Source organism: Ictidomys tridecemlineatus, chromosome 13 (genome assembly GCF_052094955.1).
Source record: "Ictidomys tridecemlineatus isolate mIctTri1 chromosome 13, mIctTri1.hap1, whole genome shotgun sequence".
Classification (NCBI taxonomy): Eukaryota; Metazoa; Chordata; class Mammalia; order Rodentia; family Sciuridae; genus Ictidomys; species Ictidomys tridecemlineatus.
This window is the reverse complement of record NC_135489.1, coordinates 99,898,691-99,915,800: the sequence shown is the minus strand read 5'-3', so window position 1 is coordinate 99,915,800 and position 17,110 is coordinate 99,898,691. Positions and strand designations below refer to the sequence as shown.

Sequence of the window (17,110 nt, the reverse complement as noted above, 5' to 3'; positions counted from 1 at the left end):
CTACATTAAGGTCTTTGATGCATTTTGAGATGATTTTTTTTTTTTTTTTGGACAGGAGGAGAAACAGGAGTCAAACTCCAATTTTCTGTATGTGATTATCCACTTTTTTCAGCACCAGTAGTTGAAGAAACTGTCCTTTCTCCAAGACATGTGTTTGGCACCTTTATTTATTTATTTATTTATTTTTAAAGAGAGAGAGAGAGAGAATTTTTTTAATATTTATTTTTTAGTTTTCGGCGGGCACAACATCTTTGTCTGTATGTGGTGCTGAGGATTGAACCCGGGCCGCACGCATGCCAGGCGAGCGCGCTACCGCTTGAGCCGCATCCCCAGCCCCTGGCACATTTATTGAGAAGCAGTTGGCTATAGAGACGTGGGTTTATTTCTGGTTTCTCTATTCCGTCTCATGGGTCTGTGTGTCTGTGTTAAGGCCAATACCATGCTCTTGGTCCCTATGGCTCTTGTCATATGTCTTGGGATATCTCCATCTTAGGGCAAGGTGCATTGTTCCTGGTGGGTTATAAATCTGTATTTCAGACGTCTTGTCAGCAATGTCTGATTTCTTGTGGGTGTGACTAGTTTGCTATTGGTTTTACCAGCCAACTAGCAGATTAAGTGCTATGCAAGGATCAAGACTGTGGGTACCACCATTTCCTCCTTACTCCCTGGCCCTGCTTTGTGATTCTAGCACCTTAAGTCTACAGGTCCTTGATAAGTACCTTCTGAAGCCACATGCCAACTCTGTGAAAGTTTCTTGGCTTTAATTAGGCAATGTCATTGGCAAGTCCCCATAGAGGGCATCCATAGCCAGGATTCATCGCCGTAGGCTGAGAGGGGATGATTGACAGAAAGTCTACCCACAGCCCCTCTACGTGGGAGACATCTCTTTTCTGGAGACCCCCAGGATCCACAGGGACCTGGTCTTCCAGCTTCTGTGTGGATAACCAAGTCCACTCATCCTCTCAAACTCACTTGACTCATGTCCCATCAACCCACTGGCCAGCTCCTTCTCATGCTAACCAGTGGACATGAGGAAACTCTCCCCACCTCTCAGCTTCTAGCAGCCTTTCCACTGCCTGGAGACCCTGTTCTCCAAGAAGCACCCACCTGGGGTTACACAACCAGCCAGGATGCAGCCCTTCCTTGCCCTCCCCTGGACACAGACTTGGACACTACACTGCCCTGTCTGCAGCCAGAATATTCTACAACTGAGCCCTCGCCCTACATCAACAGCCTATTGGTTAATTTTAATCAATCTTCATATCATTAATTTCTTACATGCAGGGGAAAAAAGATTTGTCAATAGTTACTGTTAAACTAAAATTCCTGAGATAAAGGATATCTTAAGGAAAAGGGTTATAGAGCCATTACAGAGGCCATCAAGAAAAAGGACCAGACCCTGGCACAGGGTCCACATCAGCAAGGCCGTATTGCAATTTCAACAATGTTCACTGAACCAAAGAGCCAAGTGTGTGTTTATAATGAAACTTTGAGGAAGGAAAACCAATCATTCACCTTGAACCTCCATTGGCTCTAGATTAGGGGGTGGGATACTATGAATCATAGAAAGCTTTGGGATAAGAGGACAGAGCAGAAGGAGAAGTGCTAACTGCTTCTGGATTGGTCAGTGTTAATGGTCCACGGAGTTTTCACATGAACAGGGCATGCTATGCCTGCTGGTCAGCCATGGGATTTAAGTCAGGATTCCAACATACATGCAGGAATGTGCAAACCCAAAGATGTATTGATCAATTTTCCTTAGTTCCCCACCCCACTACCTACTGATTTTTGTGACTAAAGTTAAGAAACTTCAGAATTTTTTTCTTATCAATATAATAATGGATAAAAACCTAAGCTAAGTTTTGTTAGCTTCCTTTTAGTGAAATATGCAAAGATTCAAATTATTGAACAAGATTCAATGTTGTCTTTTCTACACACATTGACTTATACATCTAATACAATCTTTTTTTTTTTTTTAGAAACAGAAAGAGAGAGGGAAATTTTTAATATGTATTTTTTAGTTTTCGGTAGACACAACATCTTTATTTTATTTATATGTGGTGCTGAGGATCAAATTCAACACTGCGCACATGCCAGGCCAGCATGCTACTCTTTGAGCCACATCTCCAGCCCATCTAATACAATCTTAATCAAAATCCCAGCAGGCTTTTTTTTTTTTTTTTTGGTAGAAATAAACGAACTGATTGTAAAATGCATATGGGAATTCAAGTGACCTAGAATATCCAAAATGATTTTGTAGGAGAACTAAGGATCTATATTACCTGATCTCAGGGATGAAAGGATAATTAAAGCTACAGGAATCAGGGTAGTGAGGTATCAGCATAGAGGTTGGCAGACAGACCAGTGGAACTGAAGAGGGAACTCAGAAACAGATCCACAGACAAATGGTCATCTGATTTTCCAAAAAGATTCTGAGATGATTTAATGGGGAATGAATGGTTTTTGAACAGACAACAATAGAATAACTAACTATCCAAATATAAAAATAACGACCTACAAACTTCCTCTCCCATCACGTGTGTAAGAGGTTGGATTGTGATCCCCCAAGGCTAATCTAAGTCGTGGGCTCCAGTCCAGCAAAAGAGACCTGGTGCTGGGATAAAGGGTCTTTGCAGAGGTAATAAAATCAGGACTTTCAAATGAGATGGTCAGGGGGGGCTGTGTATCCCATGACAAGGGTCTTTACAAGCTGAGGAGGAGACACAGACAAGAGAGGAGAGACTCAGAGAAGCCTGGAAAGAAGAGAGTGGAGCCTGTAGTTGTGCTGCCACAAGTCGGAGAACTCCCGCAGCCCAGGAGCCGGAGGGGTCAGGAGGACTGAGGGAGCAGGGCCCTGGCAACCCCCTGATCCAGGCTTTGGGCCTCTGGGACTGCAGGGAGTAGGTGTCTGCTGTTAGGGGCCATGTGTTACAGCCTCCCCAGGAACCTGCAGAACACACAGAAACCAGTTGGAAAGCTCGACAGGCCTAAATTGAATCTAGGGCTATAATCTAACCTACAGCTACGAAGCTCACAGAATGAAACAGGGAAAAGTCCTCAGGACCTTTTTAATGAAACAGAAAAAAATGTTAACCATTAGAGAAAACCAAATGAATTAAAACGATTTCATTTTAAAAAGACACTACTAGGGAGCTACTGAGGAGAGCAGGAGGAGGTGGTGGCTGGGGGGAGACGCTTCTCTTTGGCTTAAATTGCCATCCATTAGGGATCATTTCTCAGACTCACGTTAGAAATGAGAATTCAGTTAAGTGAGGCCGCCATTGCCGCTTTGAGCACCTCAAGGGGAGAATGCATTTATCAGGAGTGAAAAGAAGAGCTTGCCAGAGTCAAGGAAAATAAGAAAAAGCTCAGCGCTAGGGCCCCTTCTCCTAGGGATAACTGGAAAGACCACGGGACCACCTACTAAGGGGTCAAGCAAGAAGGACAGGGCAGGGGGAAGGCTCGGAGAGACGCAGGGCTTGCAATGGAAGCAGCAGCGCCAGGTCTCGGTCCAGCTCCACCTTCAGCTCGGGATCCAGCGCCAGCACAGGCTCAGGCCGGGCTCCAGCTCCTCCTCCGCAGCAGGCTGCTCCAGAGCTCCCGCAGGTCGGGCTGCTGGTCCCGCGGCAGCTGGGGTCTCCCAGACCTGCGAGGCGCAGACGGGACAGCAGGCGGCGCTCAGGCTCCAAACCCAAACCCAAGGCGGAGCCCTTCCCCTAAGCCCACCAAAGTGCATGCGGAAAGGCTCATCGGGAACGTGACCAAGGATCACGTCGTGGAGGTAGTCTCCACTTAGGGAAAATTAAAATGGTCAACGTGCCTGCAGAAAAGTCGCGTCCTTACCTGTTCAAAGGCCCCGCCTAGGTGGAGCTGCAGAGTCCAGGGGAGCTGAGAAGGCGCTGCAGCGCGTGCATGGAGGACAAATCAACGACCAGGAGATCACTGCTACCCGGTGCTGGGCCCTGGCCGAGGCCACCCCCACACCCTCCCCCTCCCGCGGCTGGTCAGCCTTCCCCAGAAAATGCTGCAGCCACCGCCAGTGGCCTAGATCACTCCCATGGATGAGGAGGGGGTCACCCATGCGCAGGTGGTCCAGCTCTCCCGCTGCCGCCCCCAAAGAAGCCGCTCCAGTTCCAGCTCCTCCCCATACACAGAGCCTCGGGAGCTCATCTATACCTGTTCCACCCAGCTCAGTTGTGTCACTTTTCTAGCCACAGGAGGGTCAGCAGGAAAGCTGACCCCCCCCCCCGCCCCCCGCACTGGGGCAGGCGTCAAAGGCAGCAGTGAGGCCTTTCCTCTGCAGGCAGGTTCTGGCTGCAGAAGCGCTGATGGATCAGGGCGGGGCCCATCGAGGGGCCTGCAGTTTTCTGGCTAAAAGTCTCACCCATGCCTGTTCCAAAGTCTGTTCCGTGGCAGAGCCTGCAGGGACCAGCAGGCTTCCAGGTGGCAGTGTGGCCCCGTCTCTTCACAGAAGACCTGAGCCAGTCTGCAAACCCGGTTGTGCCCTTGCTGTTGCTATGCTAGGTCCTCAGGAAAGGGGACCAAGCTGCTGCTCCTGTGAGGCCTGGCCTTTTTCACACCCCGCTTGAGCTCTCTTCCAGCCTCTAGGGGGGTCCCCCCACCTGTTAGTTGCTATAAATGGTTCTGTCTTTCCATGTCCTCCCACACCCCACTGCCCTTTACTCTCTGAAATTGCTGAGCAAGTTGAGAGCCAGCTCTGTGAGGTTATTACAGAGCCCCCTGTTCTGGCTGCCACTCACGGTGGTCCCGCAGGATACCTTGGCTACATGCACATTGCTTCTCTCTCTCTCTCTCTCTCTCTCTCTCTCTCTCTCTCTCTCTCTCATTGTAGACAGTACTATAAAATTTATTTTGAGTTTTGTAACTTTGTAGCATTTTATATAGGTTAGGTTTATACTTTGTTGTGGAGAGTGGTAAAAATGTATTAGATTAGGATTAGAATGCAAAAAAAAAAAAAAAAAAACAACTCCTAGGAAAGTAAAAGCAAGCCAGAAACCGGGAGAAACATTTCACAATGCAGATATCTGATAATGAGCTCATATCTACATGTACAAAGCAAACTTATCATTTTGTAGTTACAAAAAAGCCTAATTAAAACTTAGGTAAACTATTTAAATAGACATAAATGGGGGGGAACTTTATACCAGGGATTAAACTCAGGGGCACTCAACCACTGAGCCACATCCCCAGCCCTATTTTGTATTTTATTTAGAGACAAGGCCACACTGAGTTGCTCAGTGACTCACTTTTGCTGAGACTGGCTTTGAACTCATGATCCTCTTGCCTCACCCTTATGAGCTGCTAGGATTACAGGCATATACCACTGCACCCAACTAAACAGACATATAAATTTTAAAAGCTAATATATGAATGGTCATTAAGCACATTAAAACACACTTAAGTCAATAAAGAAATGAAAATGAATACCACAATAAGATATGTCACATATGTTACTTATTCAAATAGATCAAATTAAAAAGACTTGATAGTACCAACTCATGGGAAGAATACAGAGGAATTAGAACTCCCGTACTCTGCTGCTAGATTAAAATGGTACAACTACCTTGGAAAACAGTTCAGCAATTTCTCTAATAATGTAAGCATGGAACTACCATACTATTCACCATCCTACTCCTAGAATTTACCCAGGAGAAATGAAATCATGCATTCATACACATGTGGGGGGAATTAGAGAATTAAAAGAAGCTGTTTTTGCTAAAAGCACTGACTCTTCACTCAGACCTTTCAATGTCCAAAGAGTAACTAACAAGCAGGATAAAGCTTGGTATCTCTGCTTTCAATTTGCATTTTATTATCTTAAATTTTGGACCAGGTCCCCATTCCGTTCTGTACAAAGGCTAGTTAATCACTCCAGAAGTAGAATACAAGGTTTATTAGCCCTAAATTTATCTAACCTATCATGTCTCCCTTCAAGACTGAGGACACCGAGAGAGGTGTTTTCAAGACTTGTATGGACATTCAATTGCCAGCTTTTACAACCCCCTGTTCCAGATCCTCGAGTGACTCCTACATGTCTCCTGTGACTGCCCCAAACCTGCAGTCAATTTGGGTTCTAGGGACAGCAGAGCCTCACAGACAGATCATGACTGATGAGCTCATTCCACTAAATGAGAGCAATTACCCCCCCATGGGAACTGAGGCTGCCCTGCTCAGAGGAGCAATCACCCCATGTGTACTGACTGCTCCCATTAACTGTGATAAGGATTTCTCCAGAACCACTTCATAGAACCAGTTCTGAGACAATGATCAACCAGAACAAGAGCCTGACCAAAATGAACTACTTTACCATCTATGAAAACCGACATTTAAACCCCCAACACTTAATTTTGTTGTCTTTTCTATAAAACATTGAGGTTTCTGTCAATGTCTTAAAGAAGTTCTTTGGTCACTGTACTCCTACACCTGTTCTTCCTGGGGTGGCCACTGATTAAAACTCCTTTCCTGCCCTTCACCACTGCCTGTGCCTTTGATTGGCATATTGGGACAGGTAGCCCAGCCTGAACTGTTGGGTCACCTTGGGGCTAGGGTCTTCAAGGACTCTAGTAACATTCATAGTAGCTTTATCAGAGTCAAAACCAGGAGATGAGCCAAAAATCCATCAACAGAAGACATATCCACACAATGAAATTAGATTCAGCAACCAAAAGGAGCAAACTGCCAATGGATGCAATAGAATAAATATTTGCCAAACAGAAAAAGCAGGAAAAACAAAAGAATATAAGCTATGAGATTGCATTTATGTAATCACAAAGTTTGTATGAAGTGCTAGAAAAGGCAACCCTAACTCACAGTATCAGAAAGCAAATCAGTGGTTGTCAAGGGCCATGGGAAGGGTGAGGTTGTCTGTAAATGGGGCAAAAGAGAACCTTTTTGAGGTGATAAAAATTTTGCATCTTGATTCATTTTGTGTTTACAAGGCTGTATGTACTTATCATTGCTTAATGAGTACATTTTGTTGTATGTGAATTTACCCCAAAGTTGGTGGTTTTTAAAGTGAAAACAAGTGGAACCAGTATCTACACACTACTGTGAATTCTTTCAAGAATGAGAAGACAGACTAGTTGGTGAACTAGCTGTATTTAAATGAGTCCACTCTTGAAACTACAGCATCATCCCATTATGTTCTTAAGTACCCATGCCCTGCCTGGGCTGCTCTTAACCTTCCCTGAGGATAGGGAGACATAGGCTGGGGCCTTTCTATTCCCCCCTGCGGCTCCCAGGACCTGGAGCAAGGCACTACCTACTTCGGTTCCCAAGCGCTTAGTTGACTGAAAGACGGTCAAATGATTAACATGATATATACAGTCTCTGACCTCAAGCAGATGTCAGTATACCTGGAGAAAGCAGATCACTTCAAGAAAGAACACATCACTCTCAAGAATGGGGTATTTCCTTCGAATCCAAAATAAATAAGAAAGCTAATGTATCATTAAAGAAAAAGAGATGGTATTTCCAGTAAAAACTGGGGTTAAAAGAGATAGAGATAGGGAAGACTTCATAGAAAAGTTGGAGCTAATGGATCTTTAAAAGGAAAGTCTCTTGCAGATGGGGGACCACTGTATACCCCCAGAAACAGTCAAGGAAGCGAAAGGCCAGCTGAAGAAAAATTGAAGGTGCAAATGGTGTGACTGCAGAGGAGGTAAAACGTGTGGGACACAGAGAGAAGGAGCAGCTGGGGTCCAACCCTGAAGTGCCTGAAGGCCAGGCTGAGTCAGCTGTCGGCAGGGCAGGCCACACAAAGTTAGCTGCAGGGTGACCTGGCCTCTCAAACCCTCTGTCTGGCTCTTTATCACCTGTTTGCTTCAAGCCCAAACGCCCAGCCCCCGCTCAAGGCCGAACACTCAACCCCCTGCTCCAGGCCGAACACGTAACCCGCCTTGTGCCAACAGGCAGCTTGCAGACCCAGAGACCCCATTAGATTTGGGCTATAAAAACTCCCTCCTGCTGGGCCCCTCTCTCTCTTGCGCTCTCTCTCTTGCTCTCTCTCTCTCTCTCTCTCTCTCTCTCTCTCTCTCTCTCTCTCTCTTCTCCTCTGTTGCACTGCTACAATAAAGATCTCTTTGTTGCTCTGAGTGTTGTGGTCACTTTTCTTTCAGCTGAGTCTTCCACAGCAAGGGATCAGTACACCAAACGGAATTGTGAACTGGCTGACAAAATTAAAGGTCTGATGAAATATGTAGAAATAAAGACAAAGACAGGAAAATAGCTTAACAGGGGGCCACAGTGGGTGGATCAGATCTTAAGGGTCTGATCTCTTAACAAAGTAATAAAGCCTGCTGCCTTTTATTTATAGGGAAACACATCAAAGGGATTTACTGTGAGAGAAAAACTTCTTCAAGATAAATAAAAATTGAAGTCAAGCACCAGGAATAGGGTAATTGGAGCTTATCTACTTACTGAACATCTTCTTCTAGCTCTGGACACCTGGATTCTGAAGGCTGTTGAGCGCACTTATATTTTTTCCACCCCATAGCAGCAGGTATTAGAATGCAGAGCTATGGAACCCATAGATTCCATGCCAGGCATGGAATCTGCTCCATTAACCGCGTCCACCTGCAAACGGGCGTGTCTTTTAGCACCAGAAAGATTTCCAGAAGCGGCAATGTGATGCCCAAGCCGATGGTGTTCAAAGTGATGATTTATTTGCTGCTCCCAACACCTGGGTATGTATGTGGAGGAACAAACAGTATATGTGGGGGTTAGGAGTACCTGCGGTTTCAGACATCCACAAAGGGTCTTGGAGTGCATCCCTACAGATGAGGGACCACTGTATACTTCCTGAAACAAAGCTGGCATGGGATAAGCAACCTGAAATATAATGAGAAACAGGGGAATAAAATGAAGAGCGGAACTTTGTTTATCAGGAAAATGACCCACAGGGAGGCAGAAGAGAAGGGATTGAAGCTAGGGCTTGCAAAAATGTCCTTGTCCTCTCTGCAGCAGAAGAACAAACACAAACTCTGCCCAACAACGTGACAGGCCAAGCTACTCTGCTATAAAGCCATCAGCTTGGTTGTTGGCTGAATAAGGACAGCGATGCCTGAGCAGAGCTGGGATCAAAACCTCACACTCAAACCCTGAGAGCTTGTGGGCAGCTCAGTGGACACGAAGCCCTGCTGCATTTCTGGGCAACCACCTGCTGGGAGCCCACCTTCCTGCTCTGGCCGAGGCTCTGCTAGGGGGCTCTATCCACTTAACCACCGTCTCACCAGCTCCATGCTCAGAGCATGCCACTGCACCAGCCTGCAGAGCTGGGAGCCAAGCCACGGTCACGGAGCTGCCATGAACGCAAGCACCACTGCATCCCGCCTGCTGGATGCTTCTCAGTTATCTCAATCTGCGTATTGCCATATGACGTGTGACATCTGTCAAGAACTGACAGCCTGAGCATCTGTCAAGAACTGAGCAGCAGCCTGCACTTCTCTGATGGCTGGAAGCAACCTCTTCCCACTCCAGGATGAAGAGGGGAGGACCCCTGATGCTCACTCCTCCACCCAAGGACCGCAGGAGAGAGAAGGCTCCTTCATTCTCCAGCTGGAGCAGGAGGTTCCCGAGGACGACTGGCCATCCCAGTCTGCCCTCCAGGGGAGGGGCCCCCTTAGTCTGGTAGGGAGGGGGAAGACAGGAAGGCGGGGCTGAGAGCAGCTCCGTGGATCTGAGAATGAGGAAGGAGATGTAAAAGAATACTGGGAAAGGGGTTTGGGGTTTTCCTAGCAAGGAAAACTTGAGCAGCAGAACAGGTAGAGCAGAGGGGAAGACGGGAGTGAGTATCCCAAAAAGCCTGTGAGGGACTTTAATTCTGAGTAACCTGTTTTCAGTGATGACAAAGCAATTTTAAAGGCCATTTTTACTAGATCTTGGATAGGGGTCTGAGGGCTCTCCTCAGTTGGTTTGAGCTTTGGGTTAGCTGGTAAGAGGACCTGGTGGGACCCGGGGTGGGAGCTAACAGGAGTGAGTGGGTGGAGGGATTCCTTCAGTAACTGCTACCTCAGCAAGGGGGCAACGTCTGAGGAAGGGCGGTGGTGTACATTTTTGATCTAGTAATTGGAGGGAGAAAGCAGGTTACTGAGGTGGGAGTGACGGTGGAGAGCCTGGGGCAAATGGCTGAGGGTGAGGACCTATTCCAGCCAGGCGATAGGGTGGAGGTTCATTAGCAGGGTCAAAAGTAGTGGATGAGTGGTTGGGGATCGTGGTTGGGGGAGTTGGTTTGCAAGCTGGAAGAACTTGTAGAGGTTTGCAAGAGGTGCAGAGAGCAGGATTGGATCAGAGCAAGAAGAAAGTGATCTTTTCCCATTTTTTCGAACGCTCACAGTAATTGTAGAGATCCCTCAGAATGGAGGGATCCGGGGACCCAAAAGGGGACCATCTGCTTTGGTTGTCTAAGGGATAAGTGGGCCAGACCTGGGTGCTATATTGGATCATTTTTTTGGGTTTGATGTCTGGGGTCAAGGAGAGGGTTTTGAGGTTATCCAAGAGGCATTGTAGGGGACAGTGGACCGGCAGAGAGGACACATTACCCATGTCTCAAACTTAGTATAAGGAGGAAGGAAGAGGATGCAAACATAGTATAAGGGAGAAGGAGACACAAACGTAGTATAAGGGAGAGGGAAGGAGACGCAAAGATAGTATAAGAGAGAAGGAGGAAACTGATTTATTGGCAAAAGGGGCGTCCCCGATAGAGACAAAAATCAGGAGTGCCTTAGTGGCAGGTTCGAGCTGCAGAGATTGGTCGTCACCAAATCCTGACAGTCAAAGCTCTCGTCCTGGACTGACCAGGAGCCGTGGGAGACCTTGACCAAGGCTTTTCGGGACCCCTGCTGGAGAGGCCGGATACTCCCAGGGCCAGAAAGAAGGGAGAGAGAGAGACAGGGGAAGAGAGAGGAAGGGGAGGGTAAGCATCTCTCTGGCGGCTGAGTCTTGAAGGTGAGGACTAGGACTTTATGAGCCACCAAAACCATGGAGGTCTGGGTGGGGTGTGGTGTTCAGTTTTTTTGTTTTGTGTTCCTGGAGGTTACACAGTCCTCTGAGGGAGACCTACAAAGCCTATGCTGGGAGACTATCAGCTGGGAAGGGAAGGGAATAATTTTGAACCCAGGAGTCTATTCTGCCCGAGGAAGGAGTCCCTGAGGGCCACTGTGGCCTTAAAGGCTGTGGTGGGGTGTTTTCCTCCCCACGGTGGGCAAAGAGGTTTGCGAAGGATCAACGGTCAAATCCTCCTGACACCACCATGGGGTTTAGGACTCCAGGAAGGGGAAACTCACCAATCGAAGGCCCGTGGTGGATGGAGTTCTGGGGTCGAGAAAATGGGTTCAGGCCGTCCCGTGAGTGGCACTTCCGAAGGAAGAGGGACCCAAAAGTGGGTTTTAACCCTCTCCTGGGTTTTCGGCACCAATGAAAGGAAAGTGACCATAACACTCAGAGCAACCAAGAGATATTTATTACAACGGTGAACAGGAGAGAAAAGAGAGAAAGGGGGGGGGGAGAGAGAGAGAGAGAGAGAGAGAGAGAGAGAGAGATTGAGCAAGAGAGAGACAGAGAAAGCAAGAGAGATAGCAAGAGAGAGAGGGGCCCGGCAGGAGGGAGTTTTTATAGCCCAAATCTAATGGGGTCTCTGGGTCTGCAAGCTGCCTGTTGGCACAAGGGGGGTTACGTGTTCGGCCTGGAGCAGGGGGTTGAGTGTTCAGCCTTGAGCAGGGGCTGGGGAGTTTGGGCTTGAAGCAAACAGGTGATAAAGAGCCAGACAGAGGATTTGAGTGGCCAGGTCACCCTGCAGCTAACTTTGTTTGGCCTGCCCTGCCGACAGCTTACTCAGCCTGTCCTGCACCTAACAGCTTGTAGGTGCCATCTGTGCGCTACATGGTGACCTGTCTGTGAATGTCCATGTCCCAATCTGTTCTTAAAAAGGTACCCACCAGACTGGATTAGGGCCCACCTGGAGAGCTTCAGCTTCCCTCTTTGAAGGCCCTGTCTTCAAATTCCATTGCATTCTGGGGGGCTGGAGGGGAGGGGAATTTGAGGAGACACCCACGGACCAGCTGAGGCAGTCCTTTATTTATAACCATCTAAAGACAGAATCTTGGTTTAGAGATGTTAAAGCACATGTTTCTTTACACTCATCAAAAATAAAAGTTATCTATAATCCATCCAGTATTCTGGTGGGTCCAGAATAGGTCTGTAAATGAAGAAGACATGGCATCCCAGGTCCCTGAGGAACTGATTCCCAGAGAGCTTCATCAAAGGGCACATGCAGCCAGGCCAGGTGCCTGAGGAGAGCACAGCACCAGGGACTGGCACTGGCTTGAGGATTCCTCAGGACTCTAGCCCTCTGGACCTTCCTAAACCTGTGAGTCCTGACCCTGGTGAACGTCTGCGGCCTCCTCCGTCTCTGACCATCTTCCCGGGAAGCAGCTGCTTGTGTCTCACAGGGGTGGGAGCTCCAGGTAGCAGAGTGCAGGTGGTTTCTTTATCTCCATGAAGGTTCAGAGAGTTTTCCAACCTTGTCAGAGAATGCTTTTAAAACATTTTAAATGTGTGTGTATGTGTTTTTTAAGTACAATCATGCTATTAAGCTACATCCCAAAGTGGGCATCCCCTCCCCATCTCTATATTTTCTGTTTGGCTCAGTAGAAGCCACAAATGCATGCAGGTAGTGAGGGTCCCTGCTCTGTGGGTTTGGTGTTTCCCGTACTGTCTTAGGTTTGGGGATCAGGGCAATCTGTCCATGAGGAGGTGAGTTGGGACATGATTCCTCCTATCCAATTTTTCTGTAAGAGAAAAGAATGAAACTGATGTTATTTCTTCTTGAGATGTTTAGTAGAAATGGCAGTGAACCTATCTGGGATTGGAGATTTTTTTCCCCCATGGGTTGTAACTGCTAAGTCAATTTCTTTGATGGTTACAGGATTATTCCAGTTCTCGTTATTCATCTTTAAAAAGAGTTTTGTAAATTTGGGAGTTTTGAGGAAGGACCCATTCCCCCGTGTTGTCATTTGCAGTGAGTTGTCCTAGCACGCCTTCCTCCTCCTTTCCAGTCTCCCTGGCTTAGGGGAAGAGCTCCTGTTGGGGTCAGCTCTTTCACTGCTGTGACAAAAAGACCCCACAAGAACGATTTTAGAAGAAGAAAGGTTCATTTGGCCTTCATGGGTTCAGAGGTCTCAATCCACAGCCAATTCATTGCTCTACGCCCAAGGGGAGCCAGAACCTCCTGGTGGAGGAGAGCAGCTCAGAACGTGACGGCCAGGAAGCAGAGAGTTCTGCTTGCGAGGGACAAAATAAAACCCAGTGACCCACCTCCTACAGCCACACCCCACCTGTCCACAGCAGCCACCCAGGTCACCCCACCAGGGGATCAACTCACGGATTAGGTCAATGCTCTCCTAACCCAATACTCACCTCCAAACTTTCTTGCATTGTCTCACATGTGAGCTTTGGGGGCCACCTCAGATCTATATCATGACAGCTTCTCTTTCACAATATTCTTAAATCATATCTCCTTTCTATTGTATTTCCCTGTCATTCTAGAGATTTATCAATAGATTGATTTTTTTTATAAAACTAGCTTTTGGTGCCATTGATCTTCCTTTGCTGTTTCCAGCTTTATTGCTCTGTCCTTATCTCTTTATTTTTACACAACATCTTTATTTTATTTTTATGTGGTGCTGAGGATCGAACCCAGTGCCACGCGCATGCCAGGCTGGTGCGTTCCACTTGAGCCACATCCCCAGCCCCCTGTCCTGATCTTTATTGCTTCCTTTCTTTTACTTATATCGGCGTTAATTTTTTGGTCTTTGTGGGCGAATTTTTTGAAGTGAACACTTAGTTAATTAAATCATCTTTTTTAAATTAGTTAAGGAAGTTATTTTTTTCATAATGTGGGCATTATACGGCTATAAATTTCCTTCAAAGCACTGCCTTCATCTGTAACCCAGAGTTTGATATTTTGCTTCGTTCAAACTATGTCCTAAATTCCAGGAGAATTCCTCTTAGGGCCGTGGACCATTTAGAATTGAACTGGTTAATATGTGTTTAAGGAATTCAGTGGTTTCTTTCCAGTAGGGATTTATACATTACTCTCAGGTCATATAAAGTGCTTTTCGTGATTTCCATTCCTTTAAATCTGCTAAGGTTTGATCTGAGATGCAAGATGCGATCTGTCCTGGTTCACCTGGCAAGAACGTGTACCCTCTGGGCTGGGTGGAGGGTCTAGGAAAGTCCACTCTGTGCACTGGGCTCCTGGTGTTGCTCTGGTCACTGCCCTTGACGATTTCCTATCAGTTTGATTGATGACTTAGAGCACAGTGTTGAAATCTTTATTTCCTCTTGTGGATTTGTCACGTTCTCCTTCAAGTGCTTTCAATTTTTTCCCCCAGATTTTCAAGCTCCGACATTGCACATTCAGGATGATTGTGTCTTCTCATAAGGTGACCCTTACATCACCATGGAATGCCCTCCTCCTCCTGGTGGTGCTCTTTCTCCTAAAGTGAAGGCTGTGTAACTTTCATACAGAGGCTCAGTTTTTTTCATTAGTGTTATCATAGTATATCGCCTTCGTTCTTTTACTTTTAACCTACGTATATCCTTGCATTTAAAGGGAGCTTCTTCTTCAGTCTTTAAAATTGATATTTCTAAAAGTGATTCGACACTGTTTGCACATGGATATTCTCTATGTGTAGAAATAAGTTGACACTATTATTATTGTAAAACAACAACATATGGTTTCTATAGTGTTTTTGTGTATGTTTTATTTTTTGTTTCAGCAGGTTTTGTTATTTTTTTAATTTTTATTTGTGTTTTGCTTTGGTCAACATTCTACTTCTGGGAAATTTATTGTTATTGTGTGTTATAATTATGCACAATAATGGATTTCATAGCTACTTATGGGTGCATGCACATAACAGAATGTGGTCATTTCATTCCCCAGCATCTCCCCTTTCCATCCCCTCCTCTTGCTCCTTTTCCTCTACTGTACTGGTCTCCCTTCTCCTGTAGTCTTTAAAAGCAATCTGCCAATCTGTGTTTTGATTAATGTGCTGAGGCCATTTGCATTTAAGGAAATACTTGATCTATTTGGATTTAGCGACATTATTATTTCCCATTTGTGCCATCTGTTTCCAGTTTCTCTAGTTTCCTCTTCTGTCTTTCTTTGGTTATGGAATCAGTTTGGGTGTTACATTAATTGTGCTTTTTGTGATGTCTCCTCATGCAAATATTTTAGTGGCGGTCTCAGTACTTAACACTTTGCATCTCTACTTCAGGCCACATCTACAGAATTCAAATCTAGGTGAGTTAAAATCCTAACTGTACAAATTACACTGTGAAAACATTCAGAAGAAAATGTTCTATGTTGTTTGGTAGACAAAGATTTCCTTAAAAAGACCAATACAACATGCCAGAAGTAGAAACAGGAACCTCCCCCAAAATGCGAGTGATGAATAAACATATGAAAATATAAACTATCTCAACAGAGAAATGCCACTTAGAACTATAATCAGATACAATTGGCAAATCTTAGGCCCAGCTGGGGGAGGCTGAATTCTTACATGACTTAAGGGATGGATTACTAGTAAAACATGTACTTCGGTGCCCAAGTACACAAAGAGACATACAAGTATATCTGCAGCAACACTACTTGAAACAGCAAAAAAACTCAGATGCAACTTGAACTTGACTAAATTATGTGTTGGTATATCCATTCAACGGAATACTCTATAGCAGTTAAAAAGAATAAGCCACATTGTCTCAACATGGGCAAATGTAGCCTATAATTTTATTGACTAGAATGAGCAACTTGCAGGAGCATGCACACAGTGCACCTGCACCAGCCTTTAAGAAACGGAGGGTGGTAAAGCACCACATCCTTGGAATGCTCCTTCAAGTTCCCAGGAACCAGGCTAAGTCAAGGGAACACAGAGAGCAGGCCTGGGTCAGAATGTCCAGATAGTGCCATCCCGAAGGACCCTGGCATTCTCTCATGTAGGCTGGGAACTGGGACATGTCAGTGTCATCTGTAGAAAGCCGCCTTTTTGCACGCATGATAGGACATCTGCTCCTTGGGATGTGGTCATATAAAGAACAAAGCTGATGCTGATGTCACTCCTCTGCAGGCTGACCACAACACCTCCCTCCACACAGTGACCGGTGCTGAACGGAGGCACTGCAGAAAGGAGAGGTGTCTTTCATTCAGTTGCCACCACCAGACAAACGCCAGGAGGAGTAGGAGACCTTGTCTTCTGGGGTGGCATCTTGAGGGACAGGAGGGGCTACTTGGTGAGGCACTCTGAGGGAAGGAGGTCCAGCCTTCACCACTGGACGCTAGTGAAGCCTCCCATCCAGCCTGTCACCTTGGGCCTTCCCCCAGAGCATTTCCCCCACATGTCACCCACCATCGTGGCAACCTATTCCACTGCCCTGGCACAACTGGGCAGGGGACATTACCCCATGTATAAACTGTTCAAAATATACAAAGTAAGTCTCGGGCTGTTTAGGAATCACACACACATAGTGGAGTCTAAAGGGAAATGCAGGAATCGTGAAGGTTAAATTCAGGTTAGTGTCATATTCTGGGAGAAAATGTGAGGATGGATTAGACAGGGAGATTCAAGGGGTCCTGGTCAGGAAACCAGTCAAGGTCCTCTTTATTTTTGAAAAAACAAATTGTATGTTTTAAATATCAAATAAGAAAAACCATATGTTTATTTATCATGTACGCATGAAGAAACACACCCCAAATCTCAGAAATATGTATTATTGAGCCATAAGAACATGAGGCATATTAATTTTTCTTATTAATACTTTTTTAAAGATTTCTTTTAGGATTGATATCATTCCTATTATCAGAAAAAAAAGTTGCAAGAATAATTTTTGATAAAAGAATGTTTTATCACAAACGGACATACAGGGACCGACCACGCAATACTGAGATCCGGATGTGCCTGGCTTTCTGAAATAGACTCTTTCCATTTCTCCAACGTTTTGTGCTCCTACTGTGAGGTGTCAGTCTCAAACATCACTCGGGTGATCACTCAGCAGTAGTTAAACCGGATCTTAAATGGTTCACTTTCCTGCACAC

The 17,110-nt window shown here is 46.0% G+C and overlaps 1 long non-coding RNA gene across 2 annotated transcripts; it reads right to left on the bottom strand.

The window, feature by feature from the left end:
• Positions 1–2,417: 2,417 nt before the first annotated feature.
• LOC120886515 (uncharacterized) lies at positions 2,418–4,506 on the bottom strand. Of its 2 annotated transcripts, none has more exons than XR_013430112.1 (2): positions 4,385–4,506; positions 2,418–3,646 (listed from the first exon to the last, which is right to left on the bottom strand). It is a non-coding gene; the product is annotated as an uncharacterized LOC120886515 (long non-coding RNA). The 2 variants fall into 2 exon arrangements; XR_013430111.1 differs by lacking the exon at positions 4,385–4,506 and adding an exon at positions 3,844–3,965.
• Positions 4,507–17,110: the final 12,604 nt, after the last annotated feature.